A 10,993-nucleotide genomic window follows, 5' to 3' on the forward strand; every position below is an offset into this window, starting at 1 on the left:
TCCCTGGGAGCTGGGGTGGGCAGGACTGGGACAGAACCTGACACCTGGCAGCAAGGCGGGCTCTGAGAACTTCAGGCCTCAGGTTGGAACCTTCAGAGGGGGGTTTCAAATGCATTGCTTTAGATGAAAATGAAATCTGTAACCTGACCAGGGGCAATGCCAATATTTTCCATTGGCAGGAACTATCTAACTTTTTAAGCAAGTTCTTGTGTTTTGCTCATGATCCAGTCAATCCCATGTGCATCGAAATACGCTCGGATGTTTGATCACAGATCAGCAGCGCTGGCATCACCTGGAGCTTGTGAGAAATGCAGACGCCCTGGTGCCCCCCCAGCTGTCCTGACTCAGCACCTGCCTTTTGACAAGGGGCCCAGGTGGTTCACTGCACGTTAGGGTTTGGGAAGCACTATTCTGGGTTCATCCCTGGCAAGTCCTTTCCGATGCTCTTGTATTTGCATTTCCTTGGGAGGCATAAATTTGTTCATTGTCTTTTATAAAACGTATTTTGGAATTGCAGTTGAAAGCTTATCTTGAATAAGTGTGTGCACGCACACGTGTGTGTATGTGCGTGTGTGAGCATCCTATGTGCGTGCATATGTGTGTGTTTCTTTTTCTCTTGAGGTCCTGGTGACCTCAGCTGAGAAGAGCACAAGGTTCACCATCCACTCTGCTTGAGTGTGGCCCCTGAGTGCAGAACTTAGAAGGCATGTGGCCCCGGACAAACGGCCTTATCTCTTTGAGCCTCAGTTTGCTTAGCTGTTCAGTGGGGAGGATGGTACCAAACTCACCCATTTGTTGTGAGGATGGAAGTAATGTCTGTGAGGTCCCTATCCTGGTGCCTTACATGGTGAGTGTTTAATCCATGCTCATTCATTGTCACTGTCTTCAGTTTTTACTGAGGTGGAGTGTGAGATAGTACAGTGGACAAAGCTTCAGAGTAGAGCCCTGTGAGTGTTTACACATGTTCACACCTATGTAACCACCGCCCTGATCAAGTGTTGAATGTTGCCAGCCCACCAGAAAGCTCTCCTATGTCACTGTTATTTAAGAGAAATGAAAGATGCAGTCTTTGTGCTCAGGAAGCTTTAAAATTCCTCTGGGACAAGAAATCTCAAATACCTGAAATTGTTAGTGAGCAGTCATTAGTGAACGTCTACGCAATACTGTTTGGGCTGGTGTCTTAGTGCATTCGGGCTGCTAAAACAAAGTTACCGTCAACTGGGCAACTTACATAACAAATGTTTATTTCTGTCGTGGAGACTGCAGAGTCCAAGGTCAAGGTGCCGGCAGATTCGGTGTCTGGTGAGGACCCAATTCCTGGGTCACAGACAGCTGTCTTCTCCCTGTGTCCTCACATGGTGGAAGAGGTGAGGGAGCTCTGGGGTCTTTTTTATAAGGGCACTGATCCCATTCATGAGGGCTCCACCCTCATGACCTCATCACCTCCCAAATGCTCCACCTTTTTACACCATTGCCTTGGGAGGTGGAATTTCAACATATGAACTTTGGAGTGACATAAATATTCAGTTCATTGCAGCTGGCGTTTTTTAATGATGGAAATGGGGGTTATGAGAAGCTAGAATTTAGGAAGCTTTGAGGAAGGCTATACGGGGTGAGAAGCTGAATTCTCTCCCTGTCAAGGTGAGGCAGGAATTCTTCCCCTTCTCAGATGAAGGCCCTGAGTGTTAAGTTAGGAAAAGACGTGAGATTAGATTTTTTCATCTTCCAGTCCATGGGCATCCTTCTTCTCTGATTTAGGACTAGATAGCCGTTAAGCATGGAGGATGGCTCAGAATTTCATGCTTGCTTGTCAGAAGTCCTTTGTAGGATCATCATGAATTTGAGAGGTAGGTAGTTTCACAAATGAGTTCAGGGAAGGCTTCCTGGAGGGGGTGACAGTGACTTGCTTCTTGAAGGATGAGGTAGCAAAAGGAGACATGGGAACAGAAACAGTCTTGGTTCCTACAGAGCAGATCCATCATGCTCAACTCTGGTGAAAACCTTGATTTTGATCTCTATGTGTTTACGAGCTATGGGATGCAATACATTTAAACAGTCTGAAACCCTGGATCGCCCTTAGATGGGTGTTGAGTATTGTGGGTTTGGTAAGCCCTCCGCGCTGTGTGCTGAGAAGACAACATGCCAGCCCGCTCCGCATTGCCAACTCCTGACAAAGAGATGATGGCTCTGCTGATGGAACAGTTAGTCCAACTCACTCATGCCTCTGGCAGTGTCACTGCTCCTGAGTTGGACCAGCCAGACCTACACACCAAGAACAGGGACATCTGTTTGAAGGCAAGAGAGGAACTGCCTCTTCCCTTAAGCTTCTCCAAACCAACCAAGACTGCTGGTTTACTGACAGGGCGCAGACTGAGGAAATGGAGGTCCATTATTTAACGAATGGAATGCCACCAAAGCAGACCTGTTCGATTGCATTCCACAAATACTTGGTGAGGGTCTACCTTGTGGTGGGCGGTGTGTCAGGCGGGAATGTCAAAGAGAAGATCTCTGCCCTCACGGACTCTACAGATTTTTCCAATGTTCTTGCTGTAAGAGGCTACCTTGCCAGTGGTTCAGTCGTCCTCTGGCTTGTAACACAAGTATTTACTGAGCACCAGCTGTGTTCCAGGCATTGCACTGGAGCGTACCGCCAAAGCAAAGAGAGGCTGGGTGACTTATTTAAAGGAGTGTGAGATGGGAAGCCCAAATCTCCCAGAACTTTTAAAAAATTAATTAATTAATTAATTATTGGCTGCATTGTGTCTTCGTTGTTGTGCGTGGGCTCTCTCTAGTTGCGGCGAGCGGGGGCTACTCTTCATTGCGGTGTGTGGGCTTCTCATTGCGGTGGCTTCTCTTGTTGTGGAGCATGGGCTCTAGGCTCGTGGGCTTCAGTAGTTGTGGCACGCGGGCTCAGTAGTTGTGTCTCGCGGACTCTAGAGCACAGGCTCAGTAATTATGGCGCACGGGCTTAGTTGCCCTGCGGCACGTGGAAGCTTCCTGGACCAGGGCTCGAACCCGTGTCCCCTACATTGGCAGGCAGATTCTTAATGACTGCGCCACCCGGGAAGTCCACCCCGGAACTTTTTTTAAGGGCAAAGATAGTAAATGTTGTGGATTTTGTGACTACTCAATTGGGTTCTTTTAGCATGAAAGCCACCACAGACATTATATAAATGAATGAGCATGGCTGTGTTCCGGTGAAACATTATTTACAAAAACAGGCATCAGGCTGCATTTTGCGTTCTGGCTATAGTTTGCCAACACCTGATTCAAAAAGATCATACCCGCAATACCTAGAACATACAGAATCAGAAGGAACCAGGTAAGTCTTCAACTCCCTATAGTAATTGTCTCTAAGTTGCCATGTGATCCAACAATCCCACTCCTGGGCATGTATCTGGACAAAACTATATTTCAAAAAGATACACACACCCCTATGTTCATAGCAGCACTGTTTACAATAGCCAAGACATGGAGCCAATCTAAATGTCCATCAACAGAGGAACGGATAAAGAGGATGTGGTGTATATGCGTATGCAATGGAATACTACTTGGCCATAAAAAAGAATGAAATATGCCATTTGCAGCAACACGGATGGACCTGGAGATTATCATACTATGTGAAGTATGTTAGAAAGAGAAAGACAAATACCATATGATATCACTTATGTGTGGAACCTAAAATGTAACACAAATGAACTTATCTACGAAATAGAAACAGACTCACGGACATAGAGAACAGACTTATGGTTGCCAAGGGGGAAGGGGGTGGGGGAGGGAGGGCTTGGGAGTTTGGGATCAGTAGATGCAAACTATTGTATATAGGATGGATAAACAACAAGGTCCTACTGTATAGCACAAGGAACTATATTCAATATCCTGTAATAAACCATAATGGATTCAGTTTTATATATATATATATGTATATATATATATACATCTATATATATACAGATTATATATATATATAGCAGAAATTAGCACAACATGGCAAATCAACTATACTTCAAAAAATAAAATTTTTAAAAATTGTCTCTAAGACATCTCTAAGGAGTAATTGGCCAGCTTCTGCTCAGGCATGGGGAGTGTAGAGTATATTCCATGTGAAGCAGCCCATCTCATGTTTGGACAGTTCTACTCATTAGAAAGTCTCTACTGAGTATAATTTGTACCTGACTATAGAGAAACTCTAGTATCTCTGTTCCACGTCTATCCCAACAGAGTTTGCTTCATGAAAACTTGGAAGTAATCTAAATGACCATCAGTACAAGAATAGATAAATAAATTGTAGAATACGCATAGAATGGAATATCATAATCAGTTAATAAATAGATCCATGCTTATTAGAATGAATAGATCTCATAAAACAAATATTTCAGAATGATGTGAAATATATGATGCCATTTGAACACAATTGTAAGATACACGAAGCAATAACTACATTATTTATGATTGCACATACATGTAGAAAACTATAAAATCAAGAATTTAATGTATTTATACCAAATTTTTGATGGTGGCTGCCTCCAGAGAGGGGAGGGAAATAATGGAACCAGTAAAGGAGGTAAAGCTAACTTTATTTTCACTTGTAACGCTTTCTTTCTTTATTAACATTTTGAAGAAAATGATAAAAATACAGCTAAGAATGGATTGCTGCTTAATCTGTGTGATCAGCTAAGTACACAGGGATTATAAAAATATTCAGATTCTCCTATTTAGTTGATAAAAATATTCTTTCTTCAAGCGTTGTTTTTAGGAGTGCATCACAATTTAAAGTAATTTTTTACATGCTTAAAGTAGTTGAGTGTTAATATATATAACAAGTCTTTCAGTGGAGATATGAATACAGCAAGGGGACTGGGATATGCGTCTATGACTGCTTCGAGCCTAAAATGCAGTATATCCGAGCCATTACTCTGTTCCAATTTTAAACCCTCAAACCAACTTCACAACCTGAAAGAGGTAAATGGGACAGTTCCTGGTGAACATAAGGTTCATTCCTTCATTAAGGAAATGTTTATTGAGCAGCTCCTCTGGGCTGCCCCTTCCCAGGCCCGGGGGCCCATGTTGGTGACATTCCTGTTACCAACACGGAACTTACCACTTAGGGTGGTGGATGCTTACTGACCAAACAGTCCCACCAGCGAATGTGAAAGTACACACACGACAAACTAAGTAAAGGAGCTGCTCTATGATTCTACAGTGGGAGCGCTGAGCTTACCTAGAGCAACATTAACTGAGAATTACCTGTTCAAAGAGAGGAGGAAAGGGCATTTTGGCTGGAGGTCAGCATGTGGGTTGAGGAAAGATGGCAAGAACAAACAACTGAAAAGATTGGTTTGGAGCAAAAGGAGAAGCTGATGAGAGATGAAGCTAGAGAGGTAGGCTGGGCCTTGTGTGCTGTGATAAATAACTTGGCTCTCATCTTGAGAGTGCCAGGAAGCCACTGGAGAGTTATAAGTGGGCTCTGGGGCATGATCAGATTTTGAAATGATCACTCTGCAGTGGAACAGCTGAACTGGAAGGAGTCAGGGTGGGTGTGGCTAGAACAGTCAGAGGCTACTGTGGGTAACATGAGGGTAGGTTGGACAAATGTGGTGGAGGTGATGGTGATGATGGAGGTGGTGGTGGTGATGGAGGTGGTGGAGGTGATGGAGGTGATGGTGGTGGATGGAGGTGGTGGTGTGATGGTGGTGGTGGAGGTGATGGAGATGATGGTGGTGGAGGTGATGGTGGTGGAGCTGGTGGAGGTGATGGTGGTGGTGGTGGTGATGATGGTGGAGGTGATGGTGGTGGAGCTGATGGTGGCGGTGGTAGAGGTGATGGTGATGGAGGTGGTGGTGGTGGAGCTGGTGGAGGCAATGGTGGTGGTGGTGGTGGAGGTGGTGGTGGAGGTGATAGAAGTGATGGTGGAGGTGATGGTGATGGAGGTGATTGTGGTGGTGGTGGTGGTGGTGGTGGAGGTGATGGTGGTGGAGGTGATGGTGGTGGTGGTGGAGGTGGTGGATGTGGTGGTTTTGATGGTGATGGTGGTGGTGGTGACAGTGTTTGTGCTGGTGGAGATGGAGAAAACTGGAAATGTGCACAATATTTAGAAGGTAAATTGAACAAGATTTAGTGATTCTTGGAAATCACTTAGAACTGGAGCATGAGAAACACGAACAGATCAAATGTACTTTGTAAAAAGTCTGGTAATGACCTTGAGTTCCTCTTGGTTTAGTTGAACATGAGTCTTTGTTAACCTGCTTTTCATAGTGCGGTGTGACAATGTGCCTCAAACAGTAACATTCAGTCTCCAAAACAGCCCCCACGTTGCACGTGTTCTTGATGGCCACGGGGGTTAAAGATGACTGCACATTCTTTGACAATCTTTTCATCGAGAGATGGGGCCTCTTTTTCTTCCCCTGAGATCCAGGCTGGCCTTTGACTGTCCTGATGAACAATTTATGGGAGAAGTGATGTGCATAACTTCCTCCTGCAGCATCTTGCCCCTGAAAAGGAGTCAAGACTCTGGTGATCGATGCTCCATCCGATGGCCTGGTCCCTGCGGGTACCATGATGCCTCGTCTAGTCACTGAGCGTATTTAAATTACTCAACTTGAACAGTCCTCCCCATGGAAGAGATTAAACCCCAACGAACAGAAAGATACATGAGAAGCAAGGGGCAAGCATCTGCCAACAGGGCTGTTCCTCACCAACCCTCAGCTCATTAGAGCGATGCCTCTTAAGTGACTGTTCAGATTGTGAAAGCATGTGCAATTTTAGGACTGCACAAAATGGGTAAAATAAGTTGATGATTTCGTGTGGTAACTCTTAAAAAGTCTGAAGAGTTCAGTTACGTTATTTTTGTTAACACTTTCATTGTAAAATGGCGTTTCTTCCCAGGATAAAAGCTCATTGAAATGATCCCTTCCTAGGAGCATATGTGCAAAGTGTACACTCTGCTAATTTTATATCTGATTAAAACTTAAATGCATGAAGACACCCTCTGGAATAATTAAAGACACTTCAGTAGAGGCATAGAAATGGGTCCGACTACATCCGAAATCAGCAGAGATGGAGCCAGGGAAATCAGTATGGTATTATGTCATTTTACAGTAATTTGGAAGAAAGCAGAATTTGGCTTTCAAAGGATATACTTTTTCATTTGAGGTAAAATAAGGTGCACTCTCTGTTCAGAATAAGTGCCCCATTTGTGTATAGTTAACGTATGAAGTACAATTCATCTCCAGGTTGTTGAGAGAAAGCAATCACTTAAGGGGCACTGCTGTTCCCTGGGAAGGGAGCCTCCAAGACAGTTTTGATCCATTGAGGAGCGCTGTCTAATATGCTCCCCGAGGTACAGTTTCCCTAAATCTATTAGACTTTTACAGTCTTCCAGGATGTGTGGTCTGGAGATGTTCCATCACACTGTATTAACTTGACAATGTAATGTACTGCTCTCTTTTTATTTTCATAGGAAGTACTAGGTTTGACCTTGAAACCCTTAACCACACTTTATAATCCTCAGCCCATCCTGGCATAGAGGGCCCCCTAAGAAAAATGCCCTGACGAGATTTGAGACTGGAAAACTTTGGATTTGAAGGACTGAAATAGGGGAGGTATTGGAAAGTGGGGGTCCTGGTAGCTCTGTCTGCATGGACAGGGGCAAGTGAAGTGGGGAATCGAGTCGCAGGTAATCTGACAGCTACGGCTGACTGAGCTCTCGCCTTGTGCCAGACACTCACTTCACAGGGTTATCCTATTCACTCCTCATGAAGTTGGCATTATTTTTGTTATACAGATGAGGAAACTGAGGCTCAGTTAAGTAACTTACCCAAGGACACCCAGCTACGAACTGGCAGAGCCTGGATTCAAACTCAGGTCTTTTTTTTTTTTTTCTCATGGAAAGACATTTTATTTTAAATATAGCAGTGTGTACATGTCAATCCCAAACTCCCAATGTATTCCTCCCCCCAGCTCTTTCCCCTGGTTAAGCTCATTCTCTAAATCTGTGAAACTCAATGCTTTTTGACTCGAAAGCTGGAGATCTTAAGCATGATGTTGTAAAGGCTCATGTTGGAATAAAATCTCTGCTTTTGAGGAAAGTAAGGTGGCTTGTGCTGTGCTTGTCCACTGAGCACCTTTGTATATCATCCCTTAATCTTTCCTTCACTTGTGTCCAAAGCCAATGGCTGAGCAGTTCCTTCCTGGGTTCTTTCCTAGGAAGACAGAGTCCTTCCCTGGGGGCTGAGGACAGTGTGCCAGGTTTTACTTCCTGTGCTGGGGATACCTATATGTCTCCAGAGCAAGAAATTAAAAGGGGTTGAAATGGTACCTCCATGCAAACCTCCAGGATGCTGAGCCCATTCAGGGCCATCGTTTGGCTTCCCTAGACCAATCGGTCCAACTCCAACCCCAGGGGACACCTGAAAGTGCCTGACTCTGCAGAGAGCAGCGCCTTTGGGTGGCTGAACTGAGATCCCAGAGACCACGTCAGAGGTGAGCCGTCAGCAGCCCGTGGTGGACGTAGTCTTCGGAGTGCTGCCCAGGCTAATGGTCGGTGCTCCCAAATTTGCTTCCTTCCGCAAGCCATAAAGGCTTTTAATTATTGAAGAATGATTCCTGCGTCTGGCCAATTTATCAGCCTCTGACAAGAATAAAGAGTCAACCAGCTATGAATCCTACCTGATTACTTGTAAGAACTACGTAAATGACCCCAGTGCTGAGGAATATTCTCGGCTGGGCACCAGCCAATGCAGTTGTGGGTTGGATGACCCCAGCTGAAGACAGCTACTGCTTTCCCTGGTGGCAGCCCTAAGTGGGTATGGACGGCAGAGGCTCCCCAAAGGCGGATGTTCACAGGGCCAGGCAGGGCTGGGAAGCAGACAAAGATGGTTTCCAGTGGGTCCCCAAGTGTCCCCTCCCCATCTCAGGAGCACGCTCACTCCCTCCAGGCAACAAGGGTAACCCTGAAGCCCTTATTCACGCCAAGGACCAGGCCCTGGCATTCTACAGGGGTCCACGGCAGGGACTTGGAGCTAGGATGCCTGGGCTCAAATCACATGATAAACAGCCCAAATGCCCGTCAATGGATGAATGGACGAACTAATTGTGGTATATCCACACGACAGAGAATTACTCATCACAAAAAGGCATGAGGCTCTGGTACATGCTACCGCGTGGGTGAACCTCAAAAACTTTACGCTAAGTGAAGGGTGGCGATGCAAAAAGTCATGTCTTGTATATGTCCACTTACATGAAATGCGTACAACAGGGAGATCCACAGAGACAGAAAGCAGACTGGTGTTACCAGGCGCAGGGGGCTGGGGCAATGAGGAGTAACTGCTTGGTGGTGTGGGGTTTCCTTCTGGGGGGACGAAAATGTTTTGGAACTAGATAGAAGTGAGGGTTGCACAACAGCTGTAATGTACTAAAGGCCACTGAATTTCTCACTTTAAAATGGTTATCTTGTGTTATATGACTTTTAGTCCAAAGAAAGAAAAAAGCAAAACAAATCAGGTCATAACAATCCATGAAACAAGCTGGGGAAAAGGTTTGTCTCCCAGCAATGGCCAGTAAGACACCTTGGTTCAGGTTCAAGACCGGGCTGGGTTCTAGGGAAGCCGTTGCATGCCCGGTCAAAGTTCGGACAGCTGACTTTACGTCTGTTCCCTGTTTCTTCCTGCCTTGAACGTGGCTGCACTGTCTAGAGTCACAGGAGCCATTATGCGGTGATGGGGCTTCAGCAGGAGGGGAAGCCCAATAGGACCTCGGGGAGGCTGGCCCTGCCTCTGTGCTGCTGAATCAGTGCTAGTAAGGACACCTCTCGTCTTTTTGGTGTTGAGAAGAATCAATTCTTATTTGTTTAAGGCACTCTTAAAAAACAACAGAAGTGGGCTTCCCTGGTGGTGCAGTGGTTGGGAGTCCGCCTGCCGATGCAGGGGACACGGGTTCGTGCCCCGGTCTGGGAAGATCCCACGTGCCGCGGAGCAGCTGGGCCCGTGAGCCATGGCCGCTGAGCCTGCGCGTCCAGAGCCTGTGCTCCACAACGTGAGAGGCCACAACAGTGAGAGGCCCGCGTACCGCAAAACAAACAAACAAACAAACAAACAAACAAACAAAAACAACCAGAAGCAATTATCTGGAGAGAGCTTGCTGTTGGACCCCCAAGAAACTCGCAATATGGCAGGAGATGGATCTATAAATGAAAACAGGGGTCCCCCCTCAAACAAGGGGGATATGTTCCAAGACCCCCAGTGATGCCTGAAACTGTGGATAGTACTGAACATTATATAGACTATGTTTTTTCCTATACATACATACCTGTGATAAAGCTGAATTTATAAATTAGGCACAGCAAGAGAACATCCTAATTGCCAGCATCACTACTCTTGCGCTTCGGGGCGATTATTAAATAAAATGAAGGTGACTTGAACACAAGCACTGTGACGCTGTGACGGTAGATCTGATAACAGAGACGGCTACTAAGTGCCTAACAGCAGGATACGCCGGACAAAGAGATGATTCACGTCCCAGGAGGAACTGAGCAGGACGGCGAGAGATTTCATCACGCTACAGAGAACAGGACACAAAGGAAAACTTAGGAATCGGTTATTTCTGGAATTTTCCATTTGGTATTTTTGGATCGTAGTTGACCATGCAGTTGAAGCCAAGGAAAGCGAAACCAAGGAGAAGAGGGGACAGCTGGGTGGCAGTATGGCGTGGTAACCACTATACCTGAGTTATGGTCGGGGATGTTCAGGAGCCCAGAGAAGAGGCCCCTGAGCCTCTTGCCCAGGTGAAGGGGTGGGTCAATCAGAGAAGGCCTCCTCCCTGGGCCTGAGCGGGCAGTAGGGCTTGAGGAGGAGAGTCACGGGAGAAGTAGGCTGCTTGGGGCAGAGAGGACTGCGTGAGAAAAGACCTTAAGTGGCGTGGCCCCTGCAGGGAAGTTATCAGCGGTTCGGTTTTGCTGGAAATGCAGTGTGAATGGGATAAAGACACAAACTGTCAG

The sequence above is a fragment of the Tursiops truncatus genome, chromosome 15, assembly GCF_011762595.2.
Source record: "Tursiops truncatus isolate mTurTru1 chromosome 15, mTurTru1.mat.Y, whole genome shotgun sequence".
Lineage (NCBI taxonomy): Eukaryota > Metazoa > Chordata > Mammalia > Artiodactyla > Delphinidae > Tursiops > Tursiops truncatus.